This window comes from Camelus bactrianus, chromosome 3 (genome assembly GCF_048773025.1).
Source record: "Camelus bactrianus isolate YW-2024 breed Bactrian camel chromosome 3, ASM4877302v1, whole genome shotgun sequence".
Lineage (NCBI taxonomy): Eukaryota > Metazoa > Chordata > Mammalia > Artiodactyla > Camelidae > Camelus > Camelus bactrianus.
In genome coordinates this window covers 12,474,536-12,491,423 of record NC_133541.1, presented here as the reverse complement: position 1 = coordinate 12,491,423, position 16,888 = coordinate 12,474,536, and the positions used below count along the sequence as shown (strand labels likewise).

The 16,888-nt window shown below is 40.7% G+C and overlaps 1 long non-coding RNA gene across 17 annotated transcripts in view; it reads right to left on the bottom strand.

Annotated features, from left to right (window-relative positions):
- LOC123617468 (uncharacterized) overlaps positions 1–16,888 on the bottom strand; it is a 67,164-nt gene that overhangs the window by 11,530 nt on the left and 38,746 nt on the right. For 15 of the 17 annotated variants that reach the window (XR_012503672.1, XR_012503665.1, XR_012503675.1 and 12 more), the window contains 3 exons: positions 3,471–5,478; positions 878–1,111; positions 155–305 (listed from right to left, as the gene is read on the bottom strand). This is a non-coding gene — a long non-coding RNA (uncharacterized LOC123617468). Of the gene's footprint in view, positions 1–154; positions 306–877; positions 1,668–3,470; positions 5,479–16,888 lie in introns of all 17 variants that reach the window. The other 2 variants (XR_012503668.1, XR_012503666.1) reach the window with 2 other exon arrangements.

Genomic DNA, 16,888 nt, shown 5'->3' with positions numbered 1-16,888 from the left:
TAGACAATTTACAATGGGAAGAAAATCAAAGAACTAAGAATCTAGAGGGGAGGAGTATCAGGAATTTGCCCCTGGCCTCCAGAAGGAAAGAAGTAACTCAACAGAAGCACTCAAATTTCACTTGGGGGTCACACTCTTTGGCGAACCAACAGACCTTCTTGGGAGTCCCCAGTGGGTCAGCCTACAAACTTGAGCTACTTGTAATGCTGGTTTCTCTTCACCCTTCATTCTCCCCATGCTGTCCTTCTTCAAGAAGAAAAGCTATGGTGGACGTTATCCCTTGTTGAGTTAAAAGGGGGAAGAATCTGCAAAACAAAAATCAAAGCTGCCTAATTACTCACAGGATCATTTTTGTTCCATCACATGGTCTACGGGATGATCCGCTGACTCTGGTATTGTCAGCCACCAATAGCCACCCAAGAGAACAGAGCGAGGTTGCTTTAGAACCTCACTCAGTAGTTCTTGTCATTGTGTTAGTTGTTGCTGTCAACTTCATAAGATAGAATCTGATGAACTGATGGTTCACTATAACTCTGATACTAAAATTAACAGTCATTATTGTAAGAAAAACAACTATATACTAGGTTTACACTCATTGCCAGGCACAATTCTCAGCATACTGTATACATGATCTCATCTAACTCTCCCCTAAAGCCAACAAGATAGGAATTGATATTCTCATTTTACAAACAAGGAAACTTAGAAATACAGTAACTTGCCTGAGGCCACAGAGTAAAGAATGAAACCCAAAGCTGTCTGACTCCAAGGTTATGACTGACCGCTGAGATGACCAGCCTTCCTCCACCTGGAGCAGGTAGAGAGGAGCTCGCTCCGGGTGGTGTTAAGAGAGACGCAAAGGGTTTGACACTCAACATACCTTGTTTTCCAAAAAGTAGAGAAGCAGCGAGGATTGTTTCTATGGCCTGCGGAAACTTGCTAGGTTTCTTTTTCTCTACTGGAGGCCACTATTTTGCCAAGCTGGCCTCTCTGTCTGAAGAACAGGTGGAAAAGTTGGAGCCAACTCTTTTCTGCATGCCTGCTGGTTACACACAGCAAAGTGTTCCAGGAAGAAACTAACAATTCCAGATATCAAAGATTCTCAGGATACGGGCTGGTGAAAAAGAAGAGGACCAGGAAGAGAAGGGACTCAGAACCAGTTCACCTGTACCAAAGGTATAGCCCATCCTCCCACAGACCATCAACCATGACCTGATGAGGGTCGGCCAAAACAACACATCCTACAGGGAAGAGTCAGAGGAAGCAGCACATTGAAACGAAGGGGTCAAAGACCCAGGAAGAAAAAAAAAAACCCATCGGGTGGATGGCACAGTCCAGCCACATGTGGACTTGACATTGCCAGAAGCATGTGACAGGGAAAATCCCCACAGGCTGGAAGTGTGGGGCAGGAAATTAAAGGTCCAGGGGGCACAGATGTTGTTAAGTTACGTTATTTCCAACTTAGGATTCAGACTTTGAGAGAGCATGCAGGATGTGAGGGGAAGAAAAAACAACTTTGATAGGGTAATCCCATAATTTAGAGTCCAAATTAGCACAGTTTTGAAAACAAAAGGGGAGGTATTAATTATTAGTTACCAGAGGAACAACAGATAAACCAGCACTGTTTCAGGTAAACTGGGACATATGGTCACTCTAGTCTTTGGGGAAATCTGTCAATACAAGAATAAAATTTTAGTAGTGAAATCTAGGTAATGGTAAAAGGTATGTACACATGTACATACACATATAGGTGTGTATAGTATAGACAGGGAGGACCAAAGGAGGCACAGTAATAGAAGTATGCTGAAGAAATTAGTTAATCTTGAAACTGATCATTAAATTGGCACACTGGCAAGTTATGGAAGGAAAGAGTTCAGTTATCTAGAAATATTGGAAATTTCCATCTGAAAGGAGGTCATCTGATAAATGTCTGCATTTAACTTGCCTTCCTTACCATTTCACTTCTCAGAAAGTAAAGGAAGTGACAAGGCACATGCTACTATGCATGTGATTCGCGTTAATAATGAGGAACTTCCGGGAGACGGGAAATCCTGCGCATGCTCAGATGTGTGACCTGCTGCCGATCCCCAGGTTCCAGGGGAGGAGAGGGAGGATCCCGCGACCGAGACGGTTCAAGAAGGAAGAGAAGCCCGTGAGAACGAAAATCACACGACACAACACAAAGGATCTCTGCACAATAAAGGGTGCGATACTAAACAGTACAGACCAGAGAGCCAACGCCGAGACAGGGTGAGGCCAGAGAACGTCTAAAGCGACAAGGGAGGCTCTCTTTGGAGCAAGAAGAAGACATTCATGGGACATGTCCACCGCTTAGAGAACTCCTCTCACCCCTGACACATCGAATGAGCAAAGGAAGTGGAAGAGTTAGCTGAGCGTAAATCTACATTATTCCTTTAATTTCCAAATTCTTCAGTCATGGCCAGTTACTCATTTCTCTCCATTGAAGAAGAATTCCCACTCTATAGTTAGTTCTCCTCTTTCTCTCTCTCTCTGTCAAAATAGTCCCAAGAATTACATCTCTAGTCAGTAGGGATAAATTAGAGAAGAAATGTAAGACCGTTGAAAACAGCAATAGGATTTATGACATTTGAAATAAGTAGGGATATGGTTTGATGTACAGAAGTTCTTCCCGTAAAAGCAAAAGGGGGGAGGGGGAAAGAAGCAAAATTAAAGGAAATGATGTACAAGGGGAAAAAATGAACGTGGCATATTTAATTAGCAGACTTTCAGGATCGCGATCCGGCTGATTCAGATGCCATCAGGCATTATCACATTCTCAGCTCCTTAGAGTCTTAAACATCTTCCTGCTGCCTCACAGGGTCATGCACAGAGCAGCACTCAGTAAGTATCTGCTCACTAGATGGAGTTAGGAATGACACTCTAGGTTCAACATGCATGGATCCAGTACAATAACACCTGCAGCGCTGTCCTCAAAGAAGTCACCACTTCGGTAGCAACCCAAGAAAGCTGAGAATAGGAATATGCAGCTCTCACCAAGTGAAGCTCACTTTTAAAAGATTCAACGTACCTGCCCAGAAAATGAGGATCCAAGTGTATCAAACAAACATAAAATTAAAAATAAAATATAAAAGGGGCAAAGCAGGCAGAATTTCTGAGAATAAATTGGTTATCTCACTTGGGTTGAAACCCAGATCCTAACAATGGTGCCATGGGATGGAATCTGGGTCTCCGTCATCCCTCTGGCTGCATCTCCTTTTACTCCTCACTCTCTCTTGCCCATCCCTGTCCTTGCTGTCATCCCCAGAATCTGGAATGCTGTCCCCCCAGTTACCTGCATGATTCCTACCTCCCTTCTTCAGGTCTTTTCTCAAAAATGCCTTCTTAGCGATGCCTTTCCTGGAAACCCCATTTATACTTACAACACCATTCCAACCTCTGCATTCTCCATCTACCATGGGATCCCCCAAAGCAGAGTCTGAACAAAGGCTTACATGCAGGGAGTTATTTGAGAATTCAATCCCAGGGAGCAGAAGGGCAGGAGCAGGTGAGTGAAACAGGCAAGGAGGGAAGGGCCATCAAGGATGTGCAAACCAGCTGCTGTCTCGCTGAGATGACTGATCCTTCTCGGTGCCTTTGAGGAAAGCGTAGGAAATATATATCAGAACTAAAGCTCCAGGGGACAAAAACGAGAAGCATTGATTGACCCCCTCCTGCCTGCGCTTTGGGGTTATGCATGTCTGAATATAGAGCTGGTTTCCATGGAGTGTCCCAGGCTCAGCGTATGGAAACCCCAGAGCCGCACAGAGCTGGCCAAAGTCTGCTGGGACTGGTCTTGGCAGGAGCATCTGGAGTCAAAGGGAGGATCACAAATACTTGAAGTAGCACACAAAAGGAGCCCCATCTCCCTTCCCTGCTCCGTGTTTCTCCCTTGCTCTTACCAGCATCTGAAATTCTGCTTTGCATATGCATTTATTCAGTGTCCATCTCTCCCCACTACTGAGTAAGTTCCATGAGGGAAGTAGTTAGGTTTAGTTCACTGCTGTATCTCCAACACCCAGAAGGCTGTCCAGCGAGTGAAGATTCAGTATAGACCGATGAATGAGTGAGTGAATGAGTGAATGCAAGCATTCATTTTGAAACACTGTAAAAGACTGTACCTTAGTGGGATGCAATGAACAGAAACTCACAGGTGATGTTTATTACCACGCATCATCATGTTATCCTCAAAATCCATCCAGAAATAATTCTTCATTTTTCTCCCATGCCATAACCAAGCACTGACTATAATTAAACCCAGAGAGATGGTAGACAAAAACAACTAAAATCCTTCCAAAGAAAATGGACACATTTTGAGCACTTTCATTTCTCTAATTTTTTATCCAACTTTACCCTACAATATGCCATTCAGTAACGGCCAAGATCAGCCACAAAATCTAGTTCCTTTTGCCCAATACTTTCCATTGCTTCCAGCAAATACTGCATCAGTCCTAATTATTTTAGCTTGCATTTAAAATATACTTGTCTAGTATATATTTTATATAACATTTATAAAAATTTATGTATAATATAGTCCTACAGACATAAATTTTCTTATTTCTTCTCTTACTTCTACAAATTAATACCTCTTGCTTCCCTTTCTTATTTTACAAACAAGTTCATATTTCTAAAACCCTTCTTTCATGTACAACACGCATGGAAGGTGACCTGAAACATGCTTAGTTCAATAATTCTATGCCTATTCATCTAATTCAGCTACTGACTTCTCTGTGTCAGTACAAAGAAAGATACTGGTGTCCCGAAGAAAATCCAAATTAGCCAGAGACAAATTGTTCCGATCCAAAAGTATTCTTTATTAAGGAGCATAAGCTCCTGGTGTTTTTAAATGATAACTGATAACTGTTTAACAGGCTTCCGACTAGTTGCACAGGCCTACTCTAGTCACCCTCTTTAGTCTCACAAAAATACCAGGCCACATTTTATGGGATGCAATTTACTAAACCCCACTAAGCCTTATGGTAGGTGTTTACCATATTTATCCTACAGTGAAATACAGTTTGTCCTCATTATTCACTGATTCTGCTTTTGCGAATTCGTCTACTTAAAAAATTTTATTTGTCAGCCTGCAATCAGTGCAACTCGAGGCACTTTCACGATCACCCACAGACACGTACAGAACAGCAAAAAACCTGATTTCCGTGATGTCCACGTTCCGGGTGATGTCGAAGAAGGTTGCGCTCTGCCTTCCTGTTTCAGCTCTCGCACTGTAAATAGGTGTCCTTTTCACCGTCTATTTAGTGTCATTTTTCTACTTATCGTTGGTGATTTCATTGTTTAAAATGGTCCCCAAGCAGAGTGCTGTCTAGCGTCCAGTGTCCCAGATCAAGAAGGCTGCGATGAGCCTTAACGAGGAAGACGTGCTCGACAAGATTCATCAGCACGAATCAAAGTGCTGTTGGCCTTGAGCCCAGCAGTCATGCACAGTGTATAGAAATAAGCTGTCTTTAAACAGAAACACATAAAATGGGGTTATGTGTTGGTCTGCTGACTGACAGCTCGTAGCTACCTATCTGTCTCCTCTATGAGTAATGGCTCAGTATTGGATCCTTTGGTGTCCATGGTGACTTTATAGAACATCACCGCAAATAATGAGAATGAACCACACAAGGCGCTCTTCAGGCAGGAACCAGGGGTCTTACGGGCTGTAGTGAATCCATCAATCCCCTGCTATAACCCACAACCCTCGCCTCTCCATGCGGAGGGCTGTTTAGAGCAACGCCAGCAACCCCAGGCACGTGCAGGTGAGCAAGACATAAAATCGCGTTCAGGACCCCAGAACCGCTCTCCACAGAGACCTCTGGGGACTCATGTCGGATGATGCCCGGCTTCCCAAGCCTCGACTGGGATGAGTCTGAGGTCTGCTCTGCACTGCCTCCAGGATTTCCCAAGGGGAGTTGAGCTCCACTTGCCTAAAGTTACTGACTTGATGATGCCATCTTTGGGGGCTTCTCCCCTTCTTGTCTCACTTGCCTGGGACCATCTCCCAGATAAGCTGCTTGCACTCAAATCCCTGTCTCAAAGTCAATTATGTGGGAACTCAAATCAAGACACATGCTGATCCCAGACCTGCCACAAGCATCTCAGTGGATGTGACGTGACAGCAAAGCCATCATCAATTCAATGATACCCACACTAGGTAAGGTATTCCGTGACTCAGAGATGCACACACTGCCCACAACACCAGGTCTCCAGGACCCCATGCTAGTGACTGAGCTGCAGGATCATCTTTTCACTGCCTCCTGCAGCTGCTGGAGAATCTATGACAAGAGAGCCCTGACAGTGCCTGGCATGAGATACATGCTCAGAATTCATCATTCAGTGAATGAACTTACATAGACTTCCAACATCATCCTGTCGGTAATGCAAAACCACTGTGAGGTTTTGAGCCACGAAATAACAATGCAAATTTGTTTCAGACAAATTAATGTGATGTTGGCATAGAGGATGGGGAGGCAAGGAGATAAACTCCAGTTTTCTAGTTAAATGAGTGGATGAGGCATTTATTTAGCCATTTTAATGTAAATATATGCAAAACCAAGAGATCACAATCTCAATGGAGAGAGAGAAGAGGGGAGGGAAAGAGATTAAGAGGGAGATCCGAAAGAGCAAACTCCCAAATCTGACAACTTGGGGCCTTTAGACCCTATCCCTGTAAATAACCTGTGGAACCGAGGTCCTGTGAGAGCAGGCTGGTGGGAGCAGGGAGCTCAGGCTTCATTGGGCTGTCCATAGCAGACAGGGTAGCAGACAGCATCCTGTGTGAGGGGAAACCGCGGGCAGGAAGCAGCCTCTGTCTTTATGTCTTTCTAAGATATTTATACACTTCACTGCGGCCAGCAGACATAACTGGTGTAACTTGGATGAAATTTTAATTATACAGGATTTTAATGATTTCAGTTGCTGTGGGTGGAGAGAGGAAGCCAATAAGGAGGGAGCAAAGGTTCACCCAAGTACAGCTGCCCGTTTCCCCTCAGCCCTGGAGGAAAGCCGGCATTCCGGAGGAAGGTCTCAAAGTTCATCGTGTAAGGTCCGAGAGAGCCACATAATTCTAGCTACTGGCATGGGCACTGGCTTGGCCAAGCCTCAGTCTCGCCACAACATGTCAACAAGTTGACAGATCTGGAGATGGTAATCTTGCTATAAAAAGGATGTTGGGACCATTGTCATGGTCTCGGTCTACACTGTTCGTTATTTTCCCCTGGGATTTTCTTCCTTCCCTTTATTTCTTCTTTATCCTTCCAGACTAGCCTTTCCACCTTTCACTCCACCATCAGGAGCTGTACCACACAGAGACCACTCTTTTCTGCCCAGAACACGCTCATCCTTATCTTGCAAACAACAAGGAGAGTGTTGGCGAGACTGGCCTCAATGTGAAGCTATAGGATTCTCAATGAAACTTTCACCCAACACTCCACATTGCTGACCCCTACCTGGCGTGGGTTGGAATGAGATCAGTGCTTGCTCCAAGTGAGACTTACCAAGAAGTTCAAAGGCCCTCCCATTTTTAGTAGCTTAAATATGTATTTTTAACTTCTGTTTCTATGGACTAGGAATCCAGAAGTGAGTTAGCTGGATCCTCTGCCCAAGGTCTACTCCTTTTCCTCCTTCTCCTTCTCCTCAAAGGATCAGCGAAGCTACATCTCATCTGGAGGTTGGACTGGAGGAAAAAAATCCATTTCCAGGTTCTCTCAGGTCATGGACAGAATTGATTTCCTTGCAGAAGTAGGACTAAGGGCCCCAGCTTCATGCCCACTGTTAGTTGGAGGCCACCTTCCGCTCCTGGAGGATGGCTGTGGTTCCTAGAGGGCACCCACAATTTCTTCTTCTTTTTTAATTTTTTAAAATTGAAGTATAGTTGACTTACAATGTTGTGTTGATTTCCATTGTGTTAATTTGTGGTGTATAGCATAGTGATTCAGTTGTACATATATATATTCCTTTTCATATTATTTTTCATTATAGATTATTACAAGGTATTGAATATAGTTCCCTGTGCTACACAGTAGGACTTTGTTGTTTATCTATTTTATATACAGTAGTATGTATCTGCAAATCCCAAACTCCCAACTTATCCCTCCCCATCCCCTGTTTACCACGGTAACCATAAGTTTGTTTTCTATGTCTGTGAGTCTGTCTCTGTCTTGTAAATAAGTTCATTTGTGTCCTTTTCTTTTTTTAAGATTCCACATATGAGTGATATCATATGGTATTTTTCTTTCTCTTTCTGGCTTACCTCACTTAGAATGACAATTCCAGGTCCATTCACATTGCTACAAATGGCAAAGGCTCTTCTATTATTATTACCTAACCCTATTCAGCAGACCTACACATCAGAGTGATCTGGGGGAGCTCTGCAAGATGCCTGAGTTGGCCACACAAGAATAAAGGATGTGATTTCACATTTACTGAGAACTAACTACTGTGCTGGATGCCTTGATGGCTACAAGGATGAATACTGCCATGTTTCGATCCTCAAGTTGTGAATAACTTGGTGGGAAGCAAGGTGCATGCTCAGATGACAATAGGACATAGCAAAGCATCCTGCAGAGAAGATGGGGTAAGATGGCTCTCAGCTGGGAGTCCAGGAACGTCCATAGACAGCGTTTGAACTTGGGCTCAGAGGCTGGATAGGATGCCCTATGAACAGACAAAGGATTGCAGGTGAAATGAACAGAGGTAGGAATGAACAGAGGTAGGAAGATACAAGCTGAGGGGTGGAGGCACCAAGGGACAAAAAGTATTTCACTGTGGCTAAGGTGTGTGTATGTTAAAGGAGTTAGGGCTGAAAGAGTTAGAATAGGGCCAGGATTTTTTTTTTTTTTTTTTTTTTTGACAGACAGTAGGGAGGCAATGAATGTCAGAGAGCTTGGTCCAACCCCTCACTTCAAAGATTAGATCCTCAGACCTAGCGAGGTTTCTACAAATCTTTCCCAAGATCCCTCAGCAAGTCAGAGCTGGCTGTGGGTTTCTAGTCCAAGGCCCCCTCACCCTGTGTGGCTATTTTATAATCAGAACCGAGACTTAGGACTAAATAACCTGGCAGCAGAATAAAACACAGATGACAGAGGTGAACACCCGTGGGCACGGGAGCTGCGCAGAGGTCCTTACAGGTTCCCGGAAAGTATACTGGGCACCTGAACCAAGCCGTTGGCAGTGGGAATAGGAAGGAAGGCAGGAGTCTGAAAGTCACTGGGGAGGGAGATTTACAGAACGAGATGACTGTTTGGATGTGTGGGCTGCGGCAAGGGAGGTGGAAGATTTGATTCCAAGGTTTCCAGCCCAAGTGACTAGAAGTCCCTTTTATGGAAAAAGGAAACCGCCCACTCTTTCCCCAGCTCCTGGCCACGCACCTTCCTCTCCACCCCTCTGCTGCCAAGAACGCTCCCTCAGAGTTTTTCCTGGACCCCAAGTCAAGCTTCTGGGCAGAGCCCTTGCTCCCTGATGTGTGACGACAGGACACTGTTACCTTCTCCTGCTTTTTGTTAGTCTCCTCCCCCGCCTTGGATTTCCTGCCTCCGCAGGCTTTTATTACCTACACTCTTATTTGTCTTCAGCCCTCTAAATGCAATTGTTTTTAAAAACTTCTATTCATTTCTTTTCTCATGGTAGTAACATATGACAGAAACCCAATTCAAACTGGTTCAGATAAAAAAGGAATGCAACGGCTGCTGAAATTAAAAAGCTTGGAGGCATGTATGGTTTTAGATATAACTGGATCCAAGGGTCTAAACTGCCTCTCTCCCCAACTCTTCTCTCTTCTCTTTCTCTCTCTCTCTCTTACACACACACACACACACACACACACAAAATGGGAATTGCCTGTGGATCTCTGAGGACCGAACTGATCGTTATTGATTAAATAATCCATTCAAATCAAATACAGTACTATAAGAAAGATTGCATTACTGTACCCTTGCACAATGTTGATCAAATCTACTGTATCCGATAGACAAATTTAATCAAAAAATTACCCAGTAAGTATTTAAGGATAACAAAACTAAATAATAAAGACTCGCCCAGCCTCCTGTCAATTAATCTGCCATTGTCCCAGAAATAACCCATGCCTGAAACGAATGCAATGACAATTCTGCCACAGAAAGTTCTCATTATAAAAGACCTCCCAGAGAGGTGGTAGAGGGGGCGAGGAAGAGGGAGACGGGTTTTAGAGAAACACAGCATATTTAAATTAAATTAAGCACTATATTTGTGGACTGTTTGAGACTTTCACACCATTTAAGACTAAACTCAATACCTTTTTTTTTAGTTAGTCCAATATTTCCAGTAGTTATTCTGTTTGTTGTTTTTATTTTGTTTGTTCCAAGTGTAGAGAAGGCAGGGTTGTTTCCCTGTTAACGGGTAGGGTTGAAAGTAAAACTTTTATAGTCACTCATGAAAATGAGCCCAATTATGAATTTTATTTTAGTTGAAAAAATACCACATGCTAAGTAGAGGTCAATCTTAACAAGATCATAAAGTAGGAAGAAGTAGCAGAACAAGCCTGGCCCGACGCCCACCACAAAAAAGCCCATTGCGCTCGCTTTTGTCAAGCTAGGTAGCCGTTCTGCACCCTGGAAAACATCATTTCAGTTTTGTTCTTGGAGCCTGAACTATTTTAATCCTTGTTGCTGCTAAAATACACACAATGTTCCATAAACATATATGAGCGCAGGAGCAATGAGGAAATAGAAATGGGGCAAAGATGAGCTGATTCTGAAGGTTTAACATGAAACCTGAAATGGTTTCATGTTGCAAAAATAGATACCATGCAATCTACCATGTATTTAATCAGTTTCCTGTTATTATGAGGCCTGTATACAAATTGTCAGTTCATTTCCTATTATTAGGAATTGCAGAATGCAAGAGCTGGAAACACTTTTATATTTTAGGGTAAAGCATTAAAAATAACAAAAAGAAAAATTTCCTTCTTTAAAAAACTAAAAAGACTTACCAGCAATCCCACTCCTGGGCATATATATTGGAGGGAACTCTAATTTGAAAAGACACATGCACTCTAATGTTCATTGCAGCACTATTTACAATAACCAAGACATGGAAACAACCTAAATCTTCATCAACAAATGACTGTATAAAGAAGTTGTGGTATATTTATGCAATGGAATACTACTCAGTCATAAAAAAGAATAAAATAATACCATTTACAGCAACATGGATGGACCTGGAGATCACTATTCTAAGTGAAGTAAGCCAGAAAGAGAAAGAAAAATACCATATGATATCACTCATATGTGGGATCTTTAAAAAATGACACAAATGAGCTTATTTACAAAACAGAGACATATTCATAGCCATAAAAAATGAACTTATGGTTACCTGGGGGAAAAGGAGGCAGGAAGGGGATAAATTGGAAGTTTGAGGTTTGCAGATACTAACTACTACATATAAAATAGATAAATAATAAGTTTCTACTGTAGCATAGGGAACTATATTCAATATCTTGTAGTAGCCTATAATGAAAAAGAATATGAAAACAAATATATGTATGTCTATGTATGACTGAAACATTATTCTATACACCAGAAATTGACACAACATTGTAAACTGACTATACTTCAATAAAAAAGAAAGTAATCAAAACAGCATGGTATTGGTACAAAAACAGACATATGGACCAATGGAACAGAACAGAGAGCCCAGAAATGAACTCACAAACTTTCAGTCAACTAATCTTGACAAAGGAGGCAAGAATATATAAAGAAATAAAGACAGTCTCTTCAGCAAATGGTGTTGGGAAAACTGAACAGCAGCATATAAATCAATGAAGCTAGGACACTCCCTTACACCATACACAAAGATAAACTCAAAATGGATCAAAGACTTAAACATAAGACAAGATAAAATAAACCTCCTAGAGGAAAATATAGGCAGAACATTATCTCACATACATCTCAAAAATGTTCTCCTAGGGCAGTCTACCCAAGCAATAGAAATAAAAGCAAGAATAAACAAATGGGACCTGATGAAACTTACAAGCTTCTGCACAGCAAAGGAAACCATAAATAAAACAAAACGACAACCTATGGAATGGGAGAAAATTATTGCAAATGATGAAACTGACAAAGGCTTGATCTCCAGAATATATAAGCAGCTCATATGACTTAATAAGAAAAAAACAAACAAACCCATCCAAAAATGGACAAAAAACTTAAGCAAGCAATTCTCCAAGGAAGAAATACAAATGATCAATAGGCACATGAAAAAAATGCTCAATATCACTAATTATCACAGAAATACAAGTCAAAACTACAATGAGGTATCACCTCACACCAGTCAGGATGGCCATCATTCAAAAGTCCATGAGTGATAAATGCTGGAGAGGCTGTGGAGAAAAGGGAACCCTCCTACACTGCTGGTGGGAATGCAATCTGGTGCAGCTGTTATGGAAAACAGTATGGAGGTTCCTCTAAAAACTAAAAATAGACTTACCATCGGATCCACCAGTCCCACTCCTGGGCATATATCTGGAGGGAACTCTAATTCAAAAAGATACATGCACCCCAATGTTCAAAGCAGCACTATTTACAACAGCCAAGACATGGAAACAGCCTAAATGTCCATCAACACATGACTGGATAAAGATGTGGTATATTTCTACAATGGAATATTATTCAGCCATAAAAAAAACAACAACATAATGCCGTTTGCGGCAACATGGATGTCCCTGGAGAATGTCATTCTAAGTGAAGTAAGCCAGAAAGAGAAAGAAAAGTACCATATGAAATTGCTCATGTATGGACTCCAAAAAAAAAAAAAAAAAGAAGAACATAAATACAAAACAGAAACAGAATCATAGACATAGAATACAAACTTGTGGTTGCCAACGGGGAAGGGGGTAGGAAGGGACAGACTGGGAGTTCAAAATTTGTAGATACTGACAGGCATATGCAGAATAGTTAAATAAGATTATACTGTATAGCACAAGGAAATATATACAAGATCTTGTGGTAGCTCACAGTGAAAAAACAGTGACAATGAATGTATGTTCGTGTATAACTGAAAAATTGTGCTCTACACTGGAATTTGACACAACGTTGTAAAATGACTATAACTCAATAAAAAAAGTTTTAAAAATTTTAAAAAAGAAAAAGAAAATAAGTAAAACAAAAAAGAAAGTAAAGTGCTTATTAAAACTGAAAATTATATATTTATTTTCAGTTTGAAAAGCACAGATAAAATCAGTATGTTTCTGATACACCAGAAACAGTAAGAAAATATAAAAGAAAATATATTATTCAAAAAGTAATGATATGAATTATAAAGTACCTATAAGTAAAATATAAATATTTCATCTGTTATAAAAATATACAAAATTGTGATGAATATAAAAATAAAATTTTATAATCAATTACTTAACAAAATAAATCTCTCTCATCTGTAATAAAAAAAGAAAGAAAGAAAGAAAATTCTCCCAGACCAGGTGAAAAGAAATGATAGTGGTGATGTTATCTTTTATTGACCATCCAGAAAAATTGGAAAATGTCATAGAGAGACAAATTCCATTCTGCCTTATTATAAACTACCTTCAAAGAACATGCCAGGAAAAAGAAATGTAATCCTGCTCGCCACTTTTTATCTATATCATATTGCTGAGTATTCTCATTGTCTCAAAATGCAACCCTAGGGTGATTTTTTAACCTCTGCACAGTCTCTCTTAAAGACAAACCTCAGGTGGATTTAGCTTTAAAGGGGTCACAGAAGCTTCTTTAATCTTACAGCACAGTGAATGTACACAGTGACAGGAATCTGATATGGCAGATCAAAGACTCGCCCCCAAAAGCACTGTTGTGATTTCCTCTTCAGCACGGTACCTCTCCATAAGCATGTCTTAGGGGTTAAAATGTATCATTCCAACCCATGAAAAGAAGAGCTGATGAACAGGCTAGTTTTGTGCAGCCACTGAAAAGGTAGTCATCATTTCAGAATCCTAACGCTCCCTCCAACCTCAGTTTTATTTATGGGTCAGGAAGTATCAAGCACGTTGAGTTTCCATCTGTATCTCTGTAAAAAATGTTGTGCTATCATTTTGCTCATAGAATGGTTAGAGCTAGACTTGGACATGTCCCTGGAGAACATCAGTCTTCATCTCATCTCATAAATGAGGAAATGGAAACCTGAAGAAAAGAAAAGGATTTTCCTAAGGATCACACACTCAGCCATATGCAGAACAAGGATGAAAAATCAGGTCTGTAGACTTTTAGCTGAATATTCCTTCCATTTATGAGAAATAAGCACACTTGAAGCTTTTGAACTAGATATGCTTCCTTGTACCAATGCTGCTAATGATAGGATGTGGAAAACAGATATGGAAATTGCGACTTATACATTCTAAGCATGTCGAGGTATTTTGTGGCACATTTCTGTCATCTAGTTAAAGAGAGCATCACTGAAAGTCACAAGAGCTTACAAAAGATATTCTGGTAAGAGTAATCAAGGTTTCCATGACGTTTAAACCCCTGGCAGCAATGATCACAAGTTAAATTGCTATATAGAGTCCCAGAAAAAACAGCAAATATTGCTTAATAACAGCTAGACATTCTCTCATGTCATTCTGTTGGGTTTTTTTTTCCATCCACTCTCATGAAAACCTCCAGGATAGTCATCCCCATCCTTGAGTTTTGTGCAACTTACTTATGATCCAGATGCATTTCACCCCAGAAGTTAATATAGTGTGGAAATTTCTAGATGGAGCATAGTAGCTCTGACAAAGAAAACTAACGTAAACTCAACCATCATTTTAAAAACGTCTGCTCAACACCTGCACAGTACTAGGTACTGCATTAGACGCTACAAGTAACCAAAAAAAAAAAAAAAAAGAAGAAGAACAAGCATTGACCTTTCCCTCAAAAATTTTATAAACTTTAACAAATTGTTAAGTGTTAGTGAAGTAAATAAAATGCTAAGAGAACACGGAAAAAAAGCTACTAATTCAGGGCCAAGGGAAAAACCAAGAGGTTGTAAGGATGGCTTTCTAGAGGAGGTGTTTCTGCTATTTATTGTTGTTTAACAAACTACGCCAAAATTTAGTCATTTAAAACAATAATGACATTTATTTTGCTCCCGAGTCTGCAGTTTGATCCGGACTCAGTGGGGACAGCTCATCTTTGCTCCACTCAGTGTCAGCTGGGCCTTCTCAGAAGTTTGTTCATTCACATCTTTGGAGACTGATGCTGATCCTTGCCTGGGACCTTACCTGGGGATGGCTAGAATACACATCTATGCATAGCATTTCCACGCTACCTGGGCTCTCTTACAGCGTGGGGGCTGAGTTTCAAGGGTGAGTTTCCTTCAAAGAGAGTCCGCCCTTTTTGCTCTCTCCCCTTTGGAGATGGCCCGCACTCTGTCTATGGAGTGTGTACCTACTTTTACTTTAATCTAAGCACCCAATCCCCACACCTCTTTCCTTTCCTTTCTCTTGCCTTATACTCTATGCAGTATGTATCTCTCTAAATAAATCTACATTTACTCAAAAAAAAAAAAAAAAAGAGAGAATCAGTGGGAGCCACATGACCTATGACCTGCCTCAGAAGTCACACCTCAACTTTGCCACATTCTATTTATTGACATGGTCACAAAATATTGTCCACCACTTGAGGGAGAAATGGTGAAGTTCTAAAAGAGCTTGCAGGATCGGAAATACTGCTGCGGCCAATTTTGAAAAGTAAAATATAACACAGCAGGTAATTTTTGAACTAGACCTTGAAGGATGAGAATTTTTTTCCAGATAAAGACAGGAATGTTTAGACAGAGAGAAGGCAAAGAACACAACCATGTGGATGGAACTGCGCAGCATGTTACAGGACCATAAATAATCTAGAAATCACAGAGAAAGTATTTAAAACTCACTAATTAGAACAATTTTTTCCATGAATGTGAAAAAGATAAAAATAAAATAAAAATATAAAAATCATTTATGATATGCCAGGCACTGTGCAAAATACTTTCTGTTTAATCCTCACAATAATCCCAAATAGTAAGGATTACATCCCCAATTTAATGAGGAAATTGAAGTTCTGAAAATTACAGTATCTGCATAGCCAGTAAGAGGATTCCATCCTAGGTCTATGTGATTCCAAAGCTCATGGTCTTAACAACAGTGTCATCCTAAAAACTGAAAAAGGAGAACTAAATCTGAGCGGAAAACCTAGGGCAATTGTATTGGTTGAGGGATTGCCAGCTGATAAGCAGACAAACCCCCAAACCTCAGCAGATTAGCATAGCTGAGCTTTATTTCTGCTCATGAAAATTCTGAAATGGATATTTCTGATCAAGATTCTCCTTCAAGAAATTATTCAATGATCTATGCTTCTTCTCTCTTCTGATTCCACTGTCTTCCACATTTTCCCTCCAATGTTGCCTTTGGTTTTTTTGTTTGTTTGTTTGTTTGTTTTGTTTTTTTGAAGTATAGTCAGTTTACAACATTGCATCAATTTCTGGTGTACAGCATAATGTTTCAGTTATACATATACATATATATATTTGTTTTCATATTCTTTTTCATTATAGGTTACTACAAGATATTGAATATAGTTCCCTGTGCTACACAGAAGAAATTTGTTGTTTACCTCTTTTATATGTAGTAGTTAGTATCTGCAAATCTCAAACTCCCAGTTTATCCCTTCCCACTCCCCTGGAAACCATAAGTTTGTTTTCTATGTCTGTGACAAGGTTGCCTTTGAAAAGGAAGGAGCTTGGGGATTTTAGGGCTCAGGCTTGGAAATGGCACCCTTCACCTCCACTCACAGTCCATGGACTAGAACTCAGTCACATGACCATATGTGACTGCAAAGGAGTCTGGGAAATGTGCCTTGGCCATAGCAGTTTAGCATAGAAAGTC